This window comes from Bos grunniens, chromosome 2, assembly GCF_055505025.1.
Source record: "Bos grunniens cultivar Pamir isolate PY7600 chromosome 2, Bosgru_T2T1.0, whole genome shotgun sequence".
NCBI classification, from domain to species: domain Eukaryota; kingdom Metazoa; phylum Chordata; class Mammalia; order Artiodactyla; family Bovidae; genus Bos; species Bos grunniens.
The window spans coordinates 52,500,870-52,522,871 of record NC_141166.1 but is presented as its reverse complement, the minus strand read 5'-3'; the positions used below and the strand labels follow the sequence as shown (position 1 = coordinate 52,522,871).

At 39.9% G+C, this 22,002-nt stretch overlaps 1 protein-coding gene across 12 annotated transcripts in view; it reads left to right on the top strand.

Moving 5' to 3' along the window:
• The window catches only part of SLC39A10 (solute carrier family 39 member 10), a 162,901-nt gene that overhangs the window by 74,097 nt on the left and 66,802 nt on the right, over window positions 1-22,002 (top strand). For 3 of the 12 annotated variants that reach the window (XM_086366845.1, XM_086366771.1, XM_086366811.1), the window contains exon 1: window positions 18,567-18,622. The exons of the other annotated variants lie outside the window; for them this stretch is intronic. The gene's annotated coding sequence lies outside the window, so the exon portion shown is untranslated. Of the gene's footprint in view, window positions 1-18,566; window positions 18,623-22,002 lie in introns of those variants that run through there. 12 annotated transcript variants of the gene reach the window in all.

The window sequence follows — 22,002 nt, the reverse complement described above, 5'->3', positions numbered from 1 at the left end:
GATTGGCTGCTCTTGTTTCAGAGCACAGGCTCTAGGTGCATGGGCTTCAGTAGTTGTGGCACACAAGCTTAGTTGCTCCGTGGTATGTGGGATCTTCCCAGACCAGGGACCAAACATGTGTCCCCTGCGTTGACAGGTAGATTCTTATCCACTGTGCTTCCAGGGACGTCCTGGTCTGACTTGTAAAAGAGAGATTAGGCTTGGAATACAGATCTTGGAATGTTCATCATGAAAGTCATAGTTGAAGTTGTTGGAACTGGTAAGATTTCTTTCCCTGTGAGAGATAAAGTGATAAGATGAGGCAGTCAAAGGTAGAAATGTAGGAAATGTCAGGAAATGGGAAGAATAATCCACTATTAAAGACTGGAAAAGAGTGCTATTCAGGAAGAGAATAAAGAGAAGTATTAGTGAAGAGGCTAAAGAAGAGAGAGTTTACACTAGGTAATTATCCTACAGTACAGGATGATTATGAAAAGGCAATATTTTGCAAGTAACAAATAGATGATGACTTTTAAAACATCTGTTTTTAATACTTTTAGGTACATAGAAATGTAGTAGATACCACAGGGAGTTCTTACATAGCCAACATCTAGCTTTTCCTATTAACATCTTACTTTGGTTATGATGATCTGTTTGCTGCAACTGATGAACCAGAAGTGATGCACTGTTAATAACTAAAGTCCATAGTTTATTCAGATTTCCTTAGTTTTTACCCAATGTCTTTTTTTTTTGTCATGGTTGTTGTTTCAGAATCCCATCCAGGTTATCACATTATAGTCATCATATATTCTTAGGTTCCTCTTGGTTTTGACAGTTTCTCAAATTTTCCATGTTTTTGATGATAATAACAGTTTTCAGGAATATTGGCCAGGTATTTTGTAGAATGGTCCTATGTTTCTCCCATGATTTTGGCTGGGGTTATGGAGTTTTTAGGAAGGAAGATCACAGAGGGAATGTGTTATTTTATTTATTTATTTATTGGTTGCCCTGTGTGGCATGTGAGATCTTAGTTCCCTAGCCCAGAAATTGAACCCACACCCCCTGCCTTGAAGTCTTAACCACTGGACTATTTGCAAAGTCCTGGGAAAGTGCCATTTTAATCACTTTCTTTCAAAGGTACATACTATTCGCATGATTTATCAGTGTTGGTGTTTTTGATCAGCTGGCTGTGTTAGTGTTTGTTAGATTTCCCCGCTATGAAGTTACTCTCCCAGCTTCTCTTCATACTGTCCTCTTTAAAAGGAAGTCATTATGCATAACCCACAACTAAGATGAGGAGACCCCCTTCTTGAAAACAGAGGATCATATAAATAATTTGCAATTATTTTACAATATTTGTTTATTGAGATATTGAGATATTTGTTTATTCTCCCTCATTTTAAAATATATCTAATTATCTATTTATATCCATATGGATTCCTGGATACTTATTTCATATTTTTACATGTAATCCAAAACTGTATTTATTTTGTTGTTCAAATTGTTCCAGCCTTGGCCATTAGGATCTCTTTCAGTGACTCCTGTGTCTCTTTTATATATTCCAGTTCAGTGGTGACTTGAGTTAGCCATTTCATCCACATGGTGAACACAGGCATGAAAAATCTCAAAGTTTTAAACAAAACAAAACAAAACCCAGAGTGATCTAATTGGATGAACACTGAAGAGTCACTTAAATTTTATATCTGATGAGACTGAGAAAATAGTTATGATCTGTTCTTACTACTTTTATATTTAGAGCCCTCCCTTGTGACTCAGCTGGTAAAGAACCCACCTGCAATGCAGGAGACCTGGCTTCAATCTCTGGGTTGGGAAGATCCCCTGGAGAAGGAAGAGGCTACCCACTCCAGTATTCTGGCCTAGAGAATTCCATGGACTATATAGTTTTTATATTTGCTATCTGCTAACTTTTCCTTTTAACAGAGAGTAATGTGGTAAATGTTAATTATAATGTGAGTATGCCAGAATTTTTGATGTATTCAAAACTTCTCTGTGAATGCCAGCAGTGCGAGATTACAGAGAAAAATCATTTGATTTTAGGTCTTACTTAAATTCCTCCAAAGACTTGATCTTCAGAAATGGTATAAAAATGTTTTCCAATGAATAGGTAATTTTTCTCACAATGAACATCTAGCAGTAAAGCAGTTTAAAAATATTTAGAAGACAAAAGTTGTGTTCATTTTGTTCTCTGATCATTTGAATTAACTGATGACATTTAAAATTTTTACTAGAGTCAAGAGAGGCTTGGGGATGCTGTTTGATAGGGTGTGTAGACAAATTAAGGATAAAGTTAGAGTATTAGCCTATTACTCTTTCCCCACATACTATTAGCCATGTTTCATGGAAGTCATTTTCTACAGCCATTCCACTAGTATTTACTCCATATCTACTTTGAACCAAGCAATGTGCTAGAAACTAAGGATACCGCATTGAACAAGCCACAGTCCTGCTAACAAGCAATTGGGGTGCATAGGAGACAAAGATTGGGGTAGACAAGTAAACCACAAGTGCGGTACATTGCAAGCTATGTGCTGTTCATGCAAGTGTGTAGGAAGTACAGCTAACCCAGAACTGATTTGGGAAGGAAAAGGGGCAGGAAATTTCGTGTGTGTGTCATTGCTGAAGGACAAGTGGGAGGTAATCAGATGAAGGAAGGGAAAGGGGTACAGAGGAGAGGGGACACTTTAAGCAAGGAAAAGTGTAACTTTTAAGGGAGTAAGTCTTTCAGCTTGGCTGGATTATAGAGTTCTAGAAGTATAATGTGAAGCACCTATGTGATTTAAACATTTTTAGAAGTCACATTAAGAAAATAAAAGGAATCAGGTAAAAAATTTTAACAATATTTTATTTAGCCCAATGTTTTAAAAAATTGTATCATCTCAGCAATGTAACCAATATGGAAAATTATCAATGACACATTTTTACTTTTTTTTGGTACAATGTTTGAGAAATCTAATAGATGAATTACACTTAAAGCACATTTCAAATTGGACTAACCACATTTCAAGTGCTCACAGTCACATGTGGCTAGGGGCTACTATGTTGGACAGTATAGTTTTAGGGTGAAGTAATAGATAAATCTTCAGAGATAATGTGAAAGGGTGGTGTGAGGCTTTGAAAAGTTTTTGCCTGGGAGTGGTCTGATTGAGTTAGTGATGATTCCCATTTTCACTGTGGAGGATGGATCAGAGGTGGGCTTGAAAAGATGCCAACTAGTTTTAGGCTACTAGTCTAGCTCTAGGGGAGTGACTTGGATGTACTGAAAAGTAGGAGTCAAGAGTCATAAGGAGGATTTCTCTGGTGGTCCAGTGGTTAAGACCCCACCTTTCAATACAGGCAGCGTGGGTTCTATCCCTGGTTGGGTGACTAAGATCCCACATGCCTCGTGATGAGGCCAAGAAAAAATGTTATAAGGAGAGAATGAATTGAGAGAGGAGGCAAGAATGACTATTTCACTACTACTTTTTTCCCCCCCTTCTGGGAGTGAAGTAGAAAACTATGGGGGAAACAAGGGAAGAATGGCAGGATTGGGAGACAGTGTGTTCAATTTAGGACATCTTAAATTAGAGTTGCCTGAGATATCAAGCAGAATCTTTATATCTGAAAACAAGGAGACAGATGTCATCAACATATAGATAGTAACTGAAGCCATGGGATTGGATAAAATAATCTAGGTTGAGTGGGTAAAACAGTAATTCTCAGCCCTGATTTCTTAGTAAGAATTACCTGAGAGGTGATTTAAAATACAGATTTTGAGTTTCGTTCCCAAGATGCTGGTTCACTAGGGTAAGGGTGGTAAATTGCACTTTTCGTAAGAATCCTTATAGTCTCCAATGCTGATACAAGTCATCCTTAGAACTCTCCTTCACAAACACTGGTGTAGAATGATAATTAAGAGGACCCAGAAGAAATTGCTTACATGTGTGGGACTTTAGAGAAAAGAAGACCATGAAGAAGATAGGAAAGGAGTCTCTAGCAAGTTGATAAACTATCAGAAGTGTGCTGTCTTCTGTTAACATGAACGGGGAGGATTCTTAACTGAAGGGGAACAAAGCTGATGGTGGGACAACTAGACAGGTTTCTGACTTGTTGGGCAGTCAGTCTGGTAGAAAGGTACCACCTCTCTGGTTACTTTTCATGCTCTGTGTCCTGAGCAAGTCTTCTTCACCTATCATCAGATCCATCAAATTTCCTGAGTATTTGAAGGAGGAAGGGTTTTAAACTGCCTGAAAAGGAGCAGAGAAATGAAACAATACAGTTAAAAGTGAGCACTAGAGTGAGCAACTAAGGTGGCATTTGGGTAACCTGCTAGTGGTGAAAGCTCAATTTCAGTAGGTGAGTTGAGAAAGTGGGCTGAATGAGTTTGGAAAAAAAACAAAAAACACAACTTTTTAAGAATCTTGGCTATGAAAGGAAGGAAAGAGAAGTCAGAATGTATAAATATCCACTGTTTACTCATAAAATAATAAGAAATACATGCCCTTCTTCTGAAATGCATGCCCTTGTTTCATTTGTGTTGTGTGGATTGATTTGATACCGTAAATCTCCATTCATCTTTCATAGAAGATAGTTATTAAATAATATTATTTTGCTTATACATTAAAGTCAGCAAAATGATATTTGGTCATTCTATCACCTTTTATACAAATTGTTGGAATGGATAAATCATTTTTCAGAATAATTATTAATGGTTTGAAAGAAGTGCCAACTTATCGTAGGTTGGGGTTGGATGAGGGAGACAAGAAAGAAGAAACCAGAAACTTGAACCTGAATTTCTCAGTCTCCTTCTTACCTGTCCTCTACATGTCAATCGTGTTTCACTGGCAGAACTTGCCTCATCAGCCCCAAACTGGTAAGATTCTGTCATTCTTAACCATGGTTAGTCCACAAGTCAATTCACCTGTCGCCAATAAAGACAAGCTCACCAGAGCTTCATTGTTAAAGTAATTTGGGGTTAGCTGCTACACGTCCTCTCTAACTCTTAACACAATTCCCACTACCAGTTTAATCTAGAAGTGACTGATTATAATCACCAAACTTTTCCATTAACAATGCTGTTAAATTGTTATTTAAATTTAACAGTTTAAATAGTGCACATATGTAGTAAATACTTAAACGATGCCCTTTGCTTCCAGTATGGAATGCTAGAAAGCATAAAAATTCAAATGAAATATAAATAGGAGTACTAGAGTTTTGTTCTAAATACAGCTGAAAGTTTAAGTTAGATGCAAATTAGTTATTTTTTGTTTGTTTCCTTCGAAGAGGGTGGGTCTATTTTAGAATGGAGCCAAATAATTTGAAAGTCACATCTGCATCACTTTCAAGACATGCCCAGTTTGCCCCACAAATGACCAGTCTATTTGATTAAAAAAACAAGTGTTAGGCACAGGCATGACTGCATCATATTGGCTGATGTCTTTACTGATCCATTTTGGTTATCTCAGAATTGCTCCAGCTCTAAGGCTATTGTTAGTTTTTGAACTTCTTATTTAAAATAGGGAAAAAATACAGACTAATTCTGAAAACTTGTACTTAAAGAGCTCTACATTTATAAAATTATCAATGTGCCTATTTGGTCCAATTACTGGAACATTATAGACACTAGGTATATTTGGTTAATTTGCATTTATTACAGTGCTTCATATTTTACTGTTATTATGGAATTTTTAAAACACAAAAGTAGAGAAAATAGAATGAGTACCCATATAACCATCAACCCCTTCAACAATTTATACAGAAATAACCTTGCATCATCTGTACTCTCATTGGAATATTTTAAAGCAAAACTCAGACAATCTTATTTCATCTATTAATTCTCTTCTATTCCTCTAAAAGAGAAGAATTCTTTTTTTAGGCCCAATTTTATTACCATACATTTAAAAATTAATAATATTTCCTTATTATCAAACGTTCCATCAGTATTAAAAATTTCCTAGTTGTCTCATACTTCATTTTACAACTGAATTCTTCAAATTAGGAACAAAACAGGCTCCCATGTTGAAATGCTATATGTTGAATACTTTGGTTATAACTTCAACAGTCTAAAATGTCACATGATCCATACCTTCTAAGGGGTTATCTCCTCAGTAACTTGCCATATCATGTAAAGAATTTATAAAATCTATAAAGATTTTGATTAATTTATTGACTACCTTTTTATAAATAAATTTATTCTCAGGATTTTTTTTTTTTGTCTTTGGGAAGAATTAAAAAAAAAAAAAATCCACTAAAGTATTAATGGCCAGTCAGAGTTGGCTTCATCATGGCCATGCAACCTGTACAATCACATGGGACACCATGCTAAGAAGGGTCTGTGCTTGGTATATTGCTCTGTTGTTGCCATCTTGAAATTCTTAATAGTTTGGATCAAGGGGTCCCACATTTTCATTCTTCACTGGGCCCTAGAAAGCTTTATAGCCGGTCCTGCTGGCAGTATAAAGACTAGAAAACACATGTTGTTGTTGTCTAGTTGCTAAGTTGTGTCTGACTCTTTCGCACATGGACTGTAGCCCACCAGGCTCCTCTGTCCATGGGATTTCCCAGGCAAGAACACTGGAGTGTGTTGTCGTTTCCGTCTCCAGGGGATCTTCTGGACCCAGGGATTGAACCTATATCTCCTGCCTTGGCCGGCAGGTTCTTTACTGCTGAGCCACCAGAGAAGCCCAAAACACACATGATTCCCAGTTAATGTCTCAAATGAGTTAATAATTATTAGTCTACCTAAATCTCCTACCTAAACCTAGAAAAAGAATATTAAAATCTAACTAGGATTCAAATTACTGACCAAAGCAACTTTTGACCAAACCGGTCTTTTTTTGAAGTCTTTTTTTTTTTTTTAACCCATGCAAAACATGGGAATGGGTTTAAGAATACTTTTTCCCATATTTATTATTTGTTTGTTGACCATCAATAATGTAACTTTGGAATATTAGTGTCAGCACATAGTAAACACTATACTGTAACTGCTTGTTATAATTATGATTAATAATTATTATCATTTAGTATTGCATTATTTAGTATTTTGGCTCAGCATAGCTTCTAGATAAGAAGATTTGAAATGCTTCAAAGACAGTCTTTGACAGATACTAAATTAGGAACATAATTGCAAAGAGATTATTTTCTAAGTGATGGTTGGGTGCATGCATGCTAAATCACTTTAGTTGTGTCTGACTCTTTGCAACCTTATGGACTATAGCCTGCCAGGCTCCTCTGCCCATGGGGATTCTCCAGGCAAGAAAGTTGGAGTGGGTTGCTATGCAATCCTCCAGGGGATCTTTCTCACTCAGGCATCAAACTCGTGTCTCATGCGGCTCCTGCATTGCAGGGGGATCGTTTGCTGCTAAGCCACCGGGGAAGCCCAAGTGATGGTATAGTTTTCCAATTTGGGTCTCATTTCACAAGCACAAATACCATCTGGCCTGACACAGGCAATCAAGCTCTCTGAACCAATTTAATATTACACATATGGATTTCCAAACTTAGGCTTTCTAACTTCTTTCAACCTTTATTAAAAGTTACAGTGGACACAGTTACATGTTGGATCTAGTACCTAATTTGGAGGAGCCAATGTCTAGGACGTAGGGTATCATCTAGTCTTTGAATTGACTGGCTAGTTCTCCAGGGGTTTCATAGAGCAAAGCAATTTGGAAATTTTTATGATTCTGTTGATACCTAATTTCTATTTCCTACTCCCTTATGCCTATACAATTATAAAAAGGAAAATTAGGCCATAGACTACAATACAGGTGATTTATAACATCTCTTTTTGATGATAGCAAAGGTGCAAATATTTCCCAAATGTGCTCCCTATAATAATAAATATAGGAATAATAAATAATAAAACACCTTAATAAAAATGTGTAGAGGAAAAATCCCAAATATCTCTGCTACAAAGCTTGGTTATTTTGCAATCAGTATCATCTGGAATGGTCAGATACATTCTACTTACATTTCTAACATTGCTCACGAATCAGGTATTTTAAAAAATGTAAAGAACTGGGAAACATACAGGAAGAGAGGCTCATGCTAAAATCATAATCAAAAGTAGTTACTGTTTGATGTAAATTCTAGAAAGTTTAAGTAAAGACTAATGCACACACGTGATTCTCTGAAAAGATGATGTATAATGTTTGTTGTGGACTCTCTCCACCCTAAGAACTTAAAAGGCTTTCCTCAGAGCACACATTCCTGGTCTCTCTGGAAACACCCCACACATAAGGTAGAACAGGAGACACGTGATTTTGGTATTCTTCATGCAGAATCCTCAGTTTACTTGTGCCTCCAATGAGGCAGAGTGAGTGTGAGTGAAGGGGATTTTGTTTGGAACTTGTATAAAGCTAGGAGTGCCATTTAGCATTTTTGCAGCCATAGCAACCCATATTATCGCGAACACAGCCCTTATCACTCTGTACTGTAATTGTCTTTTCAATTACCTCCCTGACTGGGCTGTAAGCAACTTTAGGTAAAGAATCATATTTTATTTGCCCTAATTTTCCAGCTATGTAGTGGCCTGCACATCAAAGGAGCACAAACTTTTACCTGTAAATAGTTTCATCCCTTAAAATTTGCCTTTTTTCCCCAAGGTAGACTTGCAGAGGAGGTAGATTCATCTAAATCCAAGGACTGAAATGAACCTTTAATCCCCTAACTGAATTTTAGTTTAAATCTGCTGGGATATATTTGCCTGCACTTGACCAGTTCTTCATTGATTACCACATTAATAACTCATATATATATGACTGTGATTAAAGTTATTAACATACACCTGATTCTGCCTAATTTTTAATGACTTAACTAGCATGAATAAATACTTGAACAATTACATCAAGTCACCATAAAGACGGGAAAGCTTTCATCTAAATGTATAACCAAATTGGCTAATTAACATTTTAATTTAAGAAACTGGAATAATCTCCCTGGGAATTGATTCAAGCTAGTCAAGCTCAAAGATAAATCAAATGTTCACATTATAAGTATCTTTAAATGTTTTTATTCTCTATTCCATTTACAATTTTCATTGACCTGTTACATTTACAGCCTGGAAAACTACCACTTTATGGTTCTACTATTTTTTTTTTTATTACCAAATTTTGCAGAGAAAGTATGGAGATATTCTCAGAAAAATTGGGACCTGCACATAGTATCTAGATAAGAATAAAGTAATGTAAGGATAACCTCCAGAGCTAGACTATCTGGATTGGGCTTGTGGCTCCAACCCCTTGCTAACTACCTCAGTTTTCTTTATCCATGAAATGGGCATAATAATATCTACCTTGCAGGGCTGTCATAGGAATAAAATTAGTTACCATATTCACAGTACAGAAATGGCACCTGGCACATTTTAAACCATATATCTTCATGTGTTTAGGGTGGGAAAAAAAACTGAAATCTAACTGTTTAGAGAAAGCAACCATCATTGTAACTGGAATGAAACTTGAATGTGATGAAATCATTAGAGGCTATAAGTGAGATTTACAAGGAAAAGGTGAAGCATAGTAGGTTGCTAACTACTGAGTATGCCAGAATCATTCCTCACAAAGTATTAGGAAGTTTCAAAAACTTGTAAAGATGTATGCTGGTAAGAAGAGGTGATTTATGGGATTCTATGAAGAATGCAAAAGTGGCTTATTCTAATAAAAGTAAAATATGATTTGAGCTTTACTTAGAAACAGTGCAAAAATTTTCATAAATCGCTACAAGTTTGTTTTGACAATTCATTTACTGACTTCCCGAATATTTAGAATTTTGCTGCTTTCTTGCTGTCAGATTCTTAATAAATAAAGGTAAGCAATATTTGTTAAGATAAACCAAGTGTATCTTGGCTTTAAAAGGTGTATTTGATTATTTTTATAAATGTCATTAGTGGAATGAGTCCCATTATTAATTATTTGGAAGCCCTAGGCAAGATTTGAAATTTGCTCTCATATGATGACATTTTAAAATGAATTTTAAAATGACTTTATTAATTTAACTGGTTACATAAATGGACTTGCTTTTAAACATATTTACATGGTCAGTTCAGTTCAGTTCAGTCGCTCAGTCGTGTCCAACTCTTTGCAACCCCATGAATCGCAGCACACCAGGCCTCCCTGTCCATCACCATCTCCCGGAGTTCACTCAAACTCACGTCCATCGAGTTGGTGATGCCATCCAGCCATCTCATCCTCTGTCGTCCCCTTCTCCTCCTGCCCCCAATCCCTCCCAGCATCAGAGTCTTTTCCAATGAGTCAACTCTTCGCATGAGGTGGCCAAAGTACTGGAGTTTCAGCTTTAGTATCATTCCTTCCAAAGAACACCCAGGACTGATCTCCTTTACGATGGACTGGTTGGATCTCCTTGCAGTCCAAGGGACTCTCAAGAGTCTTCTCCAACACCAGAGTTCAAAAGCATCAATTCTTTGGTGCTCAGTTTTCTTCACATTCCAACTCTCACATCCATACATGACCACTGGAAAAACCATAGCCTTGACTAGATGGACCCTTGGTAACTTACTGTTAATTCATTTCCATGTTGATAATTTGTATTAAATTGAACCGTGAAGTGAAGTGAAGTCGCTCAGTTGTATCCGACTCTTTGCGACCCCATGGACTCTAGCCTACCAGGCTCCTCTGTCCATGGGATTTTCCAGGCAATAGTACTGGAGTGGATTGCCATTTCCTTCTCCAGGGGATCTTCCCAACCTAGGTATCGAACCCAGGTCTCCCGCATTGTAGACAGACGCTTTACCGTCTGATCCACCAGGGAAGTCCTTGAAGAACTTGAAACTGATTTTATTGAATTAGCTTACCAGCTTAAAATGATCTCACTTGCCAGGCATGTCAATCAAATTGAACCATTCAGTTCAGTTCAGTTGCTCAGTCGTGTGCGACTCTGCGACCCCATGAATCGCAGCACGCCAGGCCTCCCTGTCCATCACCAACTCCTGGAGTTCACTCAGACTCACGTCCACTGAGTCAGTGATGCCATCCAGCCATCTCATCCTCTGTCTTCCCCTTCTCCTCCTGCCCCCAATCCCTCCCAGCATCAGAGTCTTTTCCAATGAGTCAACTCTTCACATGAGGTGGCCAAAGTACTGGAGTTTCAGCTTTAGCATCATTCCTTTCAAAGAAATCCCAGGGCTGATCTCCTTCAGAATGGACTGGTTGGATCTCCTTGCAGTCCAAGGGACTCTCAAGAGTCTTCTCCAACACCACAGTGCAAAAGCATCAATTCTTCGGCACTCAGCCTTCTTCACAGTCCAACTCTCACATCCATACATGACCACAGGAAAAACCATAGCCTTGACTAGACGACCTTTGTTGGCAAAGTAATGTCTCTGCTTTTCAATATGCTATCATAACTTTCCTTCCAAGGAGTAAGCATCTTTTAACTTCATGGCTGCAGTCACCATCTGCAGTGATTTTGCAGCCCCCCAAAATAAAGTCTGACACTATTTCCACTGTTTCCCCATCTATTTTCCATGAAGTGATGGGACCAGATGCTATGATCTTCGTTTTCTGAATGTTGAGCTTTAAGCCAACTTTTTCACTCTCCTCTTTCACTTTCATCAAGAGGCTTTTTAGTTCCTCTTCACTTTCTGCCATAAGGGTGGTGTCATCTGCATATCTGAGGTTATTGATATTTCTCCCGGCAATCTTGATTCCAGCTTGTGCTTCTTCCAGTCCAGCGTTTCTCATGATGTACTCTGCATAGAAGTTAAATAAGCAGGGTGACAATATACAGCTTTGACGTACTCCTTTCCCTATTTGGAACCAGTCTGTTGTTCCATGTCCAGTTCTAACTGTTGCTTCCTGACCTGCATACAGATTTCTCAAGAGGCAGGTCAGGTGGTCTGGTATTCCCATCTCTTTCAGAATTTTCCACAGTTTATTGTGATCCACATAGTCAAAGGCTTTGACATAGTCAATAAAGCAGGAATAGATGTTTTTCTGGAACTCTCTTGCTTTTTCCATGATCCAGCGGATGTTGGCAATTTGATCTCTGGTTCCTCTGCCTTTTCTAAAACCAGCTTGGACATCAGGAAGTTCACGATTCACATATTGCTGAAGCCTGGCTTGGAGAATTTTGAGCATTACTTTACTAGCATGTGAGATGAGTGCAATTGTGGGTAGTTTGAGCTTGGGAGTGCTGTTAGCCAACTGGGATGGGAAACCCATGGAAGACCTCGGGGATCTCAGGGCTGCACAACTGGAGAGAGCAGCTCTACAAGACTGCCTTTTACATCTGAAGAAGTGATTCTTGGAGAAAAGACAACACAAGACCTGTCCTAGGAGCGGGGATCATGTTTCAGCAGCTAGGATGGTATCGGCCGTACGAATCTGCTTTTCCTAGCAAACTGGACAGACTTCTGTGTGGCCCCTTCCTCTTTGGTACTTTGCCTGCTGTATGAATGAAGATTGTATTCCTCTGGAAATATTTTACAGTCTAATATTGAGTGTAATTAAGAATATAATCATGTTATCAAAAATGGTATTTAACTCTGTTGTAGTTTCTTTAACATTCATGTGGATAAAAAGTCTATAATAAAAAAAACTGCTTTTTTAAAAAATGTTACAGATTTACTGTAATATTAATGTGGCTATTTATGTTACATGATAAATACATATTCCTTTGGAATAAGAGTTAAGGTTTGGAAAGTTGATTTCCACTGTGCTCCTGGAATTTCAAGATGACTGTTGGCCTCTAGGTCTCCTTGGTTGGTACAAGGGGCTGCTTACCAAGCCTTCTGTTTTTCTTCTTTTTAGTATTCTGTGAGTGAGCAAGGTAGCTAGAAGCAAGATTGAGAAGTTGGCAGTATGTCTGTTTTTCCTCCTGTGCTTTTTATACCACACTACCCATAAGAATCTGGATAATCAAATTTCCTCCCTTCTTAAAAACTTTCTCTTCAGTAAAGACCTTAAAAAGTATGTTCTCACTAGATAAGTAATAAAATGGTAGTAAACTTCCCTCAAAGTCTCTTTGGTTTCAAGGCCCAGGAACGAAGTTCTAAATGTGGAATTCCGGGGTTGGTGAGGACCATAGAGTAGATTTGAGGGAGAAGCTTTTCCATCATTGTCACATGGTCAAATCTGTTATTGGCCTGATATCCTTGCTCTAGCACTGAGCTTCTTGCTTTTGTTTATTCTTCTGAGTGGGTCTTCCCCTTTCTCCTAGGCTAGGTCTCATTCCTATTTTGAAAGGATTTGTCACCGCAAATCAGAGGCTGAAATCAGAGGTTCTAAGCTTCTACATTATTGTCTTTCTCCCAGTAGGGATATCTAATGTTAAGGGTCTTTTGTTTGTATCACAGTGAATTAAAACTAAGGGATCTGGCAAGTCTATTGTTAGCATTATCTAGGCAAAGCATATAAAAGAAAAAAAATTTTTTAACCTAATTTTCTACCCTGGCTGGGTGAGTTGCTTGACTTGTCGTTTTGTTTCATTTCTCTAATCTATTTTTATTTCTGCAGAGAACTTGAAACTGATTTTATTGAATTAACCTACCAGCTTAAAATGATCTCACTTGCCAGGCACGTCAATCGAAACGTGTTTCTCACTAGGGTGCCTTTCTCCCTGGTGCCTTTCCCTCTGCCTTTGTGTACCCTTTCAAAGTGGTGGGCTCTCTGGAAGAGGATGGCCTTCTCTATTTCATAAGTCCTGCTTTTCAGAAAGAGACACAGGGCTTCTGTGTTTCTCTCTGAGAATTTCCATGTAAGTTCTGAGGGTCTGTTTATCTTCCCTTTAGGAATGGCAAGGCTTTAGATGAGATAGAGCCATAATTCCTCAAGGGATCAGAAAAAGATGACCCCACAGGCCTCAATTCCCATCCTGACCCTAGCGTTGACATGTTTAGTGTCACAGAATGTTACAGGCCTTAAAGAACAAGGAGGGAAATATACCTTTTATATTTCTCTGGCTTTAGATCTAAAGCTGAAGCCTTAATTTCCAGGCTAAAATGTGGAGTCTCTAAAACTGAATAAGCAGTTGTTAATTTTGAGTCTAGATTTAGAACATATTCCTGAGATCTTCTTTTCCCAATTCCTTAACACCTATTCCTAGTACTTAGTGCTCTCCACATCAGGGCTATATACCAATATAATTTAGTCTTCCTTCTCAGGTATAAACTTGTCTGAACCAAACATTTTTGGTCATGTAAAAATCAGTTTAAACTGAATATGGATTTAAGGAGTTTATGTTATCTTTGATTATTACTAATTTTGATTCATGGAAAGAATTGTTGAGTTTGAAAGGCTTAATTTCTTAGAAGCACTCACATTTTTAATAAATTTAATTAAAGGCTCTTAATTTTGTTGTGTATGTTGTCAATTTTCTCCTCTACTAGAGGGGAAAAAAAGTTTTATGACAGATTTTCTTTATTCACAGCTAAAAATTGAGGTATGAAGCATGGTTCTTATTTTCTTTATTTATTGTAGCTGGTTCTTTTCTAACCCTCTGAGGTGCAAAAAAAGCCATTGATTTATTATCTCTTGCTTCACAAAGGTAGATTGGTCATGCTTGAAATTTTAGGTATGTGAAATAAAATTGTGACTGAAGCAAAGCAAATGAGGGTCAACCATTTACACACAATTCAATACTTTCTCTTCCCCCCACATATTGCAAATCATCTAAACTGTTTTTATAGTTCAGTTGAGCTTCTTTATGAATCAAATGAGATAACTGCAAAAAAAAAAAGTCTGACCTTTCAGAAAGTTCCATGATTCTAACATATTAGAAATTCCTTTCCCTAAAACTGATATGAATACGCAACTGATTAAAATAAAACATTATAGTGATATTTTGCTGCACTTCTCATTGTTTACCTTAGCAGATGATTTTGAGTAAGCCTACACATCACTGTCTGAGATTGCTTTTCCCAACAGGGAAAGCAATATACTGGTTTGCAACTCAGTCATTTATCCTACATAGTAATTTTCCTCTAACTCCTGCCCTAATCAATATGCTGATACTTGAGCATATATGAATGTCTGAGTGAGATGATATTTAAAATATATAAAATTAATAGAGCATAAAGACTTACCAATTAAAATAGACGTCTTTCTTAGCCAGGCATTAACTCTATAGTTTCTAAAACGTGGGACGTCTAGGGAATCCTGAGAGAAAGGGCTGGAACAGGGATGAGTATCATGGTGGAATTCAATTCAGCTGTAGCTGTTATTGAGTAACTTGTATATTTGGTCAACGGTCCTCTGTACCTGTGTGTACCAGCTGGATATTATTAGTCTTGTAAATACATAATTGGCAAAATCCATTGGATCATTGAAATAGCAAGAGAGTTCCAGAAAAACATCTACTTCTGCTTTATTGATTATGCCAAAGCCTTTGACTGTGTGGATCACAATAAACTGGGGAAAATCCTGAAAGAGATGGGAATACCAGACCACCTGACCTGCCTCTTGAGAAACCTATATGCAGGTCAGGAAGCAACAGTTCGAACTGGACATGGAACAACAGACTAGTTCCAAATAGGAAAAGGAGTAGGTCAAGGGTATACATTGTCACTCTGCTTATTTAATTCTATGCAGAGTTCAGTTCAGTTCAGTCGCTCAGTTGTGTCCAACTCTTTTCAAGCCCATGAACTGCAGCATGCCAAGCCTCCCTGTCCATCACCAACTCCCAGAGTTTACCCAAACTCATGTTCATTGAGTTAGTGATGCCATCCAACCGTCTCATCCTCTGTCATCTCCTTCTCTTCCTGCCCTCAGTCTTTCCCAGCATCACAGTCTTTTCCAATGAGTCAGCTCTTCGCATCAGGTGGTGAAAGTATTGGAGTTTCAGCTTCAACATCAGTCCTTCCAATGAACACCCAGGACTGATCTCCTTTAGGGTGGACTGGTTGGATCTCCTTGCAGTCCAAGGGACTCTCAAGAGTCTTCTTCAACACCACAGTTCAAAAGCATCAATTCTTTGGTGCTCAGCTTTTTTTATAGTCCAACTTTCACATCCATATATGACCACAGGAAAAACCATAGCCTTGACTAGACGAACCTTTGTTGGCAAAGTAATGTCTCTGCTTTTTAATATGCTGTATAGGTTGGTCATAACTTCCTTCCAAGGAGTAAGCGTCTTTTAATTTCATGGCTGCAATCACCATCTGCAGTGATTTTGTAGCCAAAACAAAAAAAACAAAACAAAGTCAGCCACTGTTTCCACTGTTTCCCCGTCTATTTGCCATGAAGCGATGGGACCAGATGCCATGATCTTCGTTTTCTGAATGTTGAGTCTTAAGCCAACTTTTGCACTCTCCTCTTTCACTTTTATCAACAGGCTCTTTAGTTCTTCTTCGCTTTCTGCCATAAGGGTGGTGTCATCTGCATATCTGAGGTGATTGATATTTCTCCCAGCAATCTTGATTCCAGCTTGTGCTTCTTCCAGCCCAGTGTTTCTCATGATGTACTCTGCATAGAAGTTAGATAAGCAGGGTGACAATATACAGCGTTGACGTACCCCAGCAACCAGTCTGTTGTTCCATGTCCAGTTCTAACTGTTGCTTCCTGACCTGCATACAGGTTTCTCAAGAGGCAGGTCAGGTGGTCTGGTATTCCCATCTCTTTCAGGATTTTCCCCAGTTTATTGTGATCCACACAGTCAAAGGCTTTGGCATAGTCAATAAAGCAGAAGTAGATGTTTTTCTGGAACTCTCTTGCTTTTTCGATGATCCAGTGGATGTTGGCAATTTGATCTCTGGATCTTCTTAGAAAGCAGTGAAGGTGTAAGTACCTTAAAATATTAATATCAGGAATGTAAGTGCTCTACCTTATGGAAATTTAGGAGAAAGATATTGCATATTCTTTAAAGTTCCTGAAATAATATGTTCAATAAAATAATTATAGCCTTAAAATATCAGGATAGATAATTTGGAAGCTTTTTATGCTCTGAACCCAAAAGAAGTACTCTATATTGATTTTATGAAACCTAAAGACTTTTGTTCTGATTTTATAAACTCTAAAAACTTCGGAATAAATTTAGACCAATTCCTTTAATTTATCCATGAATCTGAGGACCATGGCCATTGCCTCCCACAGTTAGTGACAATGGTGAGACCTGAAGCTAGTACTCAGACTTGATCTCTTTAAACCTCAGGACTTCTCCCTTTCCCTAATAGCAGCAGTGAAAACCTGCAGGAGTGAGGTGGTCAATGGGTTGGCTTTTTCAAAGAAACAAAGGGATATGAGAAGCTGAGTATCCTGGCAGTCAGTAGGCCTTTACTGAGCACCTAAAAGATACTGTTTATAGGGACACAAAACAAAAACAAAACAATCTTCCTCCATTAAATATACAGAATACCAGAATATGTAGTCCTAACTGGGTTTGGATCTCAACTCTCCTCCCTACCTGTTCAGTGGTCTTAGGCAAGTTACTCGTGTCTCAGTTTCCTGGGGCAGGATAATACCTACTTCTTTGTGTTATGAGGATGAAACTAATACACATGTAGAGCAAACAGGAAATACTTGCCACAGAGTAAATCTTGCTATTACTATTGATCATGGTTTTATGCACTCTGGTAGATATCAGTAAGGCATTCCTGTAACTCTCTGGCTGGATACAGAATCAGACACACCAGACAGAATAGATAAGTCTCACCATGAAGATCAAATGCCAAAAGGCAGGGTAATGGAGTAAAGGCAGCCACCTTTTAAGAAAGTACCGGCTGTGAATTGCTCCTGAAGAGGGGAGGAAACAATTCACATGTCAAGTATGGTGTGAGCAAATCAATGGGAGCAAGAATGAGCACATGATCAGGAGTCCTTGGAATTGCTTGGCTGAATCCGGAGGTTTTCCTATTGGGTGTTAAGAATAATCGATTAAGCAGTGGGAGGTAATGGAAGAGGTTAGAAAGTTGTCAGAAGCCTCGAGAATTCCTCTACGTGGGTGACAAGCTCTCTGGATTCAACTTTTTCTTTTAGGCTTGGAAGGCCCACAGGAAGTGCTCTTTAGAATAAACTGGGAGGTGGGGGTGGGAGAACTATGCAAAATACCTCGCATTTAGCACTAAATAGTATTAGTTCCTTTTTCCCCTCGGAGATTGAAAGGTTAGTTTAATAAAGGGGAAGGGTTAAATTAACGTAGATGTTTAACTCCTGTACAGATAAACATTTTAATTTATCAATCTGAAACCTGGCTGAAGCGTTTTCGTTCAGAGCTTCCCTTACTCGTCCGCCTCCCGCGGGCGGCAGCAACCGACATGCAAAGCCCGGGGAAAAGGCGAGGGTAAATGGTCGCTCCACGCATGCGTGAGAAGCCTTCTCAACTCCCCCGCGGCGTCTTTTCTTGGAACAAAACTAGCGCGGAGCCGCGGAGCTCCGCAGTTTGCGTAGACTCGAATTTCCTATTGCTCTCACGGTCCGTGTGGAATCCTCGAGTGGGGCAGTTCCCCTACGCTATTTGCGTTATTCGAAGTGAATGGCTGGGTGGTGCGTGTACGCCCGGAGCGTAGCGCCCATAGGCGGACGGGGTGCGGCTGCGCAAGGACTTGAGTGGGCTGTGTACGCCGCTAGCGTAGCGTGGTGTCCGACGCGCGGGTCTCCGCGACGCAGTTGGCGCAGACGGCTTTGGTGAATACACGATTTGGTGCAGCCGGGGTTTGGTACCGAGCGGAGAGGAGATGCACACGGCACTCGAGTGTGAGGTAACTATAAAACCCCGATTTGTTTACATTCCCTCCCCCAGAACCGGCCCCGTGCGCGGCGGAGACTGCGAGTCCCGGGACGGCGGGGGGGTGGAAAGGGAGACAGGAACCGGGGAGTCGGGGCTGAGTCCTTCGGGGATCGGGGCGCTGGGCTTCCCGCAGCTGCTGCAGTCGGCGGCGGCGGCGAGCCGGGCAGAGCGCGCGGTGGGCTGCGCGTGGGGCACCGCCGCTCCTCGTGTGCGCTCTGGGCTGCTGCCGGGTTAGCGATCGGGGAGCCTCCGCCCCGCGTGCGGCACCCGCGCCGGAGTCAGCCTCCTGCCGAGGCTGGGGAGCCGTGCGGGGAGAGGGGGAGTCACCGCTGAGCAGGCGGCGGCGGTTGGGGGGCTGCGCGCGGCCGGTTAGGGGCCGAGGTTGGCGTGGCCGGTGGAGGCAGGGACGCGTTGGCCCGAGAATGGGAGGGTCCGCAGTCCGGTCTCGGAGAGGCTTGGAGACAGGCGGCGGCGAACGCCCCCGATTCTTCCCCTCGCGTGCTCCCCTCCTGTGTGTCACCGGGATCCCCGGGAGGGAGCCTGGGCGCTGCTGTTCCGGCCCGGCTGGCTAACGGACGGTGGCGCCTCTGCTCCTACCGCGGGAGGCCTCGTGGGGGCTTACTTTCTCCCCGACCAACCGAAAAGCCGAGGCGGGGCGCGGGGGAGTTGATACTGAAGCCAGCTGGGGTCCCTGAAGCTGAGGGCTCGGGTGGGGCTGGGTCGGTGGGCGAGGCCGGGTGAGCCGGGAGGTGGCGCGGCTGCCTGGGCTTTGTTCGTGAAAGCCCTTTGGCGGAGAACCTTAGGGGGCCCACCAGGCTGCACTACGTCGGGGAACCTTCGTAGCCCCCTCTACGGGTCCAGGGATCTGCTGAACTCCTTGCTTCTCCCTTGGGATCCCCGAGTGCCCAGGCCTGGTGAGGGCGCAGGCGACATGTGGCTTCCTGTGGCTTCTCTAAAGAACTGTTCACGTGGGAGGGAGCCTGTCCACATGGCTGTCTTTATGAGCCGGGCACAAGGAAGAGAGATCTCCGCAGGATCCGCAGCCCTCAGTTGGAAGTGTCCCTCGCTCAGATCCCTGTTTTAAGTAATAAAGTAACATTAAAGCACATAATTTAAAAAGATGGTAGGTTATACTGTGGACTTTTTTTTAAAGTCTTTTACGCCGTTCAGTTCTCTAGTTTCACCTAGGAACTGAGTCATTCTTGATGGAGCAAAACGAGCAAGAGACAAGTTTACGTTCCTTTTGTGTGTGTGGTTTTTTTTTTTTTTTGGACGGGTATCTAAATTTACCTAATTGAGAACTAGCAAGTAATATATTGGAAAAACTGGAGATTTAAAATGTAGTTGATTGTAGTAATTCAATTGAAAGCCTGAAGATTCTTGTGTGCTGTTTTTTGTTAGGACTTAATTCTGCAGATGTTAAGTCATCTTGAGTCAGTCTCTTGTTCTAGACCTTGGGTCCATACCAGTTATCTCACATCCCTACCTGCACTAAATACTTGAAAGAGGATTATCAATGTATTATCTATCAGTGATGAGTGATTAGAAGAAAAGAATGATGTACTGGAGGAGCTTTTAAACTTTTGTATGGTGAAGTTCAGAATGGTGATTTTAAGTATACGGAATACATAAGATTCCGGAGAATCCAGTTGTACTGAAATATAATTACCAACATTTTAAATATTAATGGTGAATTCATGCTTTAGTAAAGCATTAAATATCAAGAGTAATGGCAGGTCATAATGCCTAATTTCAAACTAGTGAGGACTGTAAATATAGAATTTAATTTGAATGATTTATATTAGTAGTGTCAGGTGCTGCAAATTAACCGATTTTTTTTTTTTTGGCCTATATTTATAACTGAAGGGATAACTAAGGTTACTTTACAATATATCCTTCTTCCGCATCCAGATTCTCAAACCTGAATTTTATATACAGCTCCCTGGTTAATAACCCCTGTGTAATTTGTGCTACTTTAGAAGGAGTGGTTAGTTATGAGGCGACGTCAATATATCACCTGATAACTTTTTGCTTCCCAGGTAGATCAGCGATGAAGAAATTGGCTGCCAATGCAGGAGACAAGGGTTTGACCCCTTGGTCAGGAAGATACCCTGGAGAAGGAAATGGCAACCCACTCCAGTATTTTTGCCTGGGAAATCCTATGGACAGAGGAGTCTGACAGGCTACAGTCCATGGGGTCACAGAGAGCGGGACACAACTTATCCATTAAACAACAGCCTTTACTTATTCTTCATGTTAATTTGTATTCCACTAACAGCTTAAAAGTCAACACACTTCCTCCACTTTTTTGAGCACTTGATTTGAAGCCATTTTTAGGAGGCCTCCAGTTTGGTATGCAGGTACTTCTCTAAGTGGTGTTTTCTTTTCATTTTTAAACAGATTTATTCATGCATTGGAGAAGGAAATGGCAACCCACTCCAGTGTTCTTGCCTGGAGAATCCCAGGGATGGGGGAGCCTGGTGGGCTACTGTCTGTGGGGTCACACAGAGTCGGACACGACTGAAGCGACTTAGCAGCAGCAGCAGCATGAAGAATATAGGGTATAGGTGTTATAACAAGGGTAATTATTCAACAACAGGAATGATTATTTACTTTTAATTAAAAGAGAATTATGTTGTTACCATTCTATTACCCCACTTCCTCGACCCTTGTTTTGGCCACTATTGGAGAGAATGTAGGGCTTGGAGTGAAAACTGATCCATTATTAACTAGTTTGGTTGCCTTGAGCAAATTTCTTTATCTTAATCTTTTATCTGTGAACTTGGAAGTACCAGAAAAATCTATCTCATGGTTTACTGTGACCTTTAAATGACGTAATGAATCAAAGGGCTACAGATGATTCATTTTACCTTCTTTTCTACATACAAATCTTACAGTTCATTAGTGGTTGAAGGACTACTTTTTATCTTGATTCCAGAATGAGGTTTAATGGTTTCTACTGGGCTGCTGAAGAGGATACAATTGTTATTCTATTATTCATATGTAATAATCCATAGAATTTCTTATTTTGCATTTACTAACTTATAATTACATATGTCTTTTTTCTGCCAAACTAAATTCCTTGAGGGGCACATACTCCATAGCTTTTTGTCAAATAGTACTTGTGACAGTGAATGTACAAAACTCTTTAATCAAATTAAAAATGTTAATTGAGTGATACAAAATTTAAATTCAGTACTAATCAAAGGAAATACTTTGGATTTTTATATATCAGCCCTTATCTGTGTAGTGGCTATCTCAAGAATGGAAATGTTTTTGTATGTATATATCAAAAAAGGACTATCACTAGTAGTATTTTAAACTTACAAGTTACAAAAGAGTATACAGTAG